Genomic DNA, 4,748 nt, shown 5'->3' on the forward strand with positions numbered 1-4,748 from the left:
TAACGAAATCCATTTAACCGTCATCAATATGTCTATCATATATGTAAGGGTACACGTTTAAATTTCCCATGTAAGGGGTCGTTTGTTTACCTCTTAATTGTAAAATTAAGAGGCAATGTCTTAAAATTTCAGATTCAAAGCGTTTGTTTACATATTATATTTTACCTCTTAAACTTAAAAATACCTCTTATTTTTTCAGATGTTAAACCAAGTCTGAAAAATAAAAGAAACACGCGTTCCTTCTATTTGCCCTAAATCGACCGCCTCTTTCTTTCCTTCCCACAACGTCTGCTGCCATCGCGTTTCTCCCCTCCAGGTCCGACGCCTGCGACTGCTCCCACCGACGAAGCTAGCGACGCCGCTCACCGACGCCGCCAGCAACGCCGCCGCCAGCTCCGATTTTTCTTCCGCCAACTACAGCAGGTTTGGTTTTTTCCTTCTGTTTCTTCCTTTCTTCCTTCCGCCTGCGACTGTTCCTTCTTTCCCTTCAAAATTGAAAGTCAAAAATCGAATTCATTATGCTATCATTTTCTGATTTGTTAAATCAAAATTAATAGTTGATGTTTTACTCCATTATGATGTTATATGCTTCATTATGTTGTTATATGCTGGGTAGTGATGTTATATGTTTCAATCTGAATGTGTTCAATGGATATGATCAAATATTGATGCTGAATTTTGATGTTATGTTTGATTCAATGTTGATGCTGAATCTTGATGCTGAATTTAGATGTTATATGTAGAATTTTGATGTTATATGTAGCATTTTGATGTTATATGCTGAATTTTGATGTTATATGCTGAATTTTGGTGTTATTTTGATGTTATGTCTAATGTTTTCATGATTATTATGCTGAAATTTTGTTGCTGAATTCTTACTTCTCTTTGATGTTCATGAAATATCCATTACTTTTGCTATTGTGCATTTGTTTTGTTGAAGTAGTTATTGATAATGTGCCTTTATATTGCTTAAATTGTTGTTGAAAATGTGTATTTGCAATGCTGAACTTGTTGTTAAAACATACATTTTTTTGTTGAATTGATCAAAGCAATGGGAGAAAAGAAGGATAGGATTAGTTGGAAGGTTGAAGGTGTAGAGAAAACGTTTCTAGAAGCTTGTTTACGTAAAGTTACGGTTAATGGACGGGAAGTGAGTAGTTTGAAAGCACTATCTTGGAGGAATGTTGCTGAAACATTAAAAATTGAACGTAACTTCATTGTCGACCAAAAACAAATGAAGAACCGCTATGACTACCTAAAGTCAAAATTTAGTGCTTTTTTGAAGTTAAAAAACAAAACCGCCAATGTGTACAATTCAACAACCAACACCTTCAATCTTTCCAAAGAAGAATGGGAACTAGAATCGAAGGTATTTTGTTTAGTTATAAAAAATATATTATCATTTTTAAATAATAAAATATTTGTTTCAAACAGTCAAACAAACATGTGGATTCTTTGAGACGCACGCCACTACCGTACCCCGACCTTTGCACACAGTTGTTGGAAGGCGCGACTGCGACAGGCATTCATAGTTGGGGGCCAACTTCTACCCTTCCCCGTCCTACTCAAGAGTCAAGCCAGTATAGTTTGCATGACTTTGATGACATTGATTGCACTCAACAAGAAACTGTAGGTCTCAGTGACGAGTCATCCGCTCAATCAAAAAAAAGAAAGACTACAGATACGACAAAGAGTCAAAATAAAAGTAAAGATAAAGGTAAAGATAAGGGTAAAGATGCATCCAATTCAAGATTGCTTGAAATCGGGGAAGATATTGCCACAGTTGCTAAAATATTTGTGGAAAGGCATTCTTCTTCAAATTTGGATGCGTGTATGGAAAAATTGGAGAAGTTAGGATGGGGAATATTTGATCCAAGATACACTACTGTTGTTGCTCTTTTTGGTGAAGGTGCGGATAAAAGCCACGTGTGGTTAACCATTATCCAGCTATTTGTGAGAATTGGGTCAAGACTGTTGGAGCACATTATGGAATGTTTCGCTAAGTAGATTTTTTTGAATGTTTTGATGGTTTTTTTTTGGATAACTAGATGTTTGGTTTGCACTAGATGGTTTTTTTTGGATTACTTGACATGAATGACTTGATGTTTTGGATTACTAGATTTTTATATGATATGAATGACTTGATGTTTTGGATGAATTTTTATGTTGTATGTTGTTAATATAATTGTTATATATTTTCAAAATAACAGATTGCTTATGGATTCGGATGAAGAAATTGCATTTTTCATGTTACTATGTTGCTATTGGTTGAATCTAGCATCCAACAGAATTGGAAGGGCAATTGATAATGATTCGGAAATGAGCGTTCATCAACATACACAATAATTGTTACATGGAACTTCTACACAATGTCATGAGCTGATGCGTCTTTCACGTGAAGCATATGTACTTTTATGCAATCATTTTAGACGAAACAATTGGTTGCAAAGTAGTAGGCATATAAGCGTTGAAGAAAAAATGGCTATGTTCTTGACAACTATAGCACATAATAAACGGTTCAAGATTATCAAACGAAGGTTTCAACACTCCACAGAAACAGTTCATAGATGCTTTCATGAGGTGCTAAATGCAATGATGATTTTTGCAAAAGAAGTTATAGTGCCAACGAATTCTAATGCAACCGTGAATTCCTCAGAGAGGCATCGTAAGCTAAAAGAAATCTTTCCTGGAGCAATAGGTGCGTTAGATGGAACTCTTGTACATGCAGTCGTGCCTGCTGATCAACAAACTCGCTATAGGGGAAGAGGAAAAGGTGAATGCTTTCAAAATGTTTTAGGAATTTGTGATTTTGATATGATATTCACATTCGTATGGGCTGGTTGGGAGGGTATAACACATGATTTGCGAGTTTTGAAAGAAGTTGCATGTAACCCGACTTCAGGCTTTCCGTTCCCTCCTCCAGGTTTTTAATTCTTTTTAAAAATATTCTAAAATACGATTTTAAACTTCTATATATAATACTTCCTTCACTCATGTGTATAGATAAATATTACCTTTGCGATGCTGCATACACCAACACTCGTGGATTTATGACTCCTTACCGCAACACGAGGTATTGGTTAGCCGATTATCGACGACGACGTGCATTAAATAAGGAGGAAAAATGCAATCATGCACATGCGCAACTCAGAAATGTTATTGAACGTGCTTACGGTGTTTTGAAGGCGAGATTCTCAATCCTAAAGCGAATGGCTCCTTTTCCTTTTTCAGTGCAAAGAGATATAGTCGTTGCTTGTTTTGCAGTCCACAATTTCATAAGGAAATGTGATATTCATGATGAGTTATTTATGGCGTTCGAGGAGAACAATGCTCAAGCACAAGGGGAGAATGATGGCGAAAGCGTACACGATATGGAATGAGGTTCACAAGGAAATGAATACATGGATAATTTGCGTGACCAGATTGCGAATCAATTGGGATAAAATTAAATTTGTAGGATTTTATTTGGATTTTAGTATGATTTTGTGGATTTAAAAATATTTAAGTTTGATTTGGATTTGTGTTTAATTTTGATTTATGCTAAATTTGGATTTTATATGGTTTTTATATATTTTTTAATACATATTTAAGAAATTTATTAGGTTATTTTCTAAATAAACAGTTGAATTCAATAAAAAATAAAACAGAATGGTAAAATTGTCATTTTAATAATTCAGCACAACAATTCAGAGGTCCCAACCAAACAGCATGTTAAACATTCAGCTCTTAAAATTTCAGACCCTTTTAGAAATTCAGACCTCTTAAAAATTCAGATCCTGCCAAACAGCCCCTAAGTATCTCAAATATATCCCAAATATAGGGAATACTTCCAAGTCATTTAGCCGTTAATTTGTATTATAATACTCATTTCTAGATAGCACATTAATTTATACACTCCAACTCACCCTAAGTGAGCATTCATAATTTCTTCTTTTCATCTTTTCTTTGTTTAGATGATCGAAAATTCAATCATAAATACTATGAAGGTCTCCGATTTGAGAACCACCCAGAGGACACCAATGTTCAATAATAAGAACCATTATGGTCTCCGATTTAAGAATCATCCCAAATTCAATCATAAATACTATTAGGCGTTTGCATGGTGGCTTGAATTTATCATATTTTATATATTATATATAAATTTTGAGGAAATATACAGAAAAGTCTCATTATTTTAGAAAAATTAATGATTTGCTCACATGATCTACTGAGCATGTCAAAAAAGGCTAAAGTGAAAAATTTGTTGGTTTCTTAGCCTTTTCTATTAAAAAAAATTGAACTTTCTTCTTAATTAATGGAATATAACGAGATTATACTAGAGATTTTCCAAAATAAAACGCCTAATGAATTGAACATACTTCCCTAAATTTATATAAAGTATCCTTGCTTTAATAGGAAAATTACAAAGATGTACAAACAAGGTCCCTGTCTAATAAGAAAATTACATAATTGGTCCCTGCGTTCCACAAAGCTACAAAAAAGGTTATTGTCTAATATAAAATTTACAAAAACCTTATTACATATATATATAATGTCGGAATGCATTTTTTTTTATTTTGAAACTTTTAATTACTATTCTGTAAATTTTGAATGCTAAACAACGTTTTTTGTGTAAATCTTTTTTAAAAAAAAAACAATAACAAACAAAAACTTTTTTGTAAATGTTATTTTGCACAATCCGTATCTACAATAGTAAATTGTAAAGGTTGCACCCCGCAAATCACGACTAGCGATTTTTTTTAAAAGTC

Source organism: Lactuca virosa, chromosome 5 (genome assembly GCF_052849685.1).
Source record: "Lactuca virosa cultivar CGN04683 chromosome 5, Lactuca_virosa_CGN04683_v6, whole genome shotgun sequence".
NCBI lineage: Eukaryota > Viridiplantae > Streptophyta > Magnoliopsida > Asterales > Asteraceae > Lactuca > Lactuca virosa.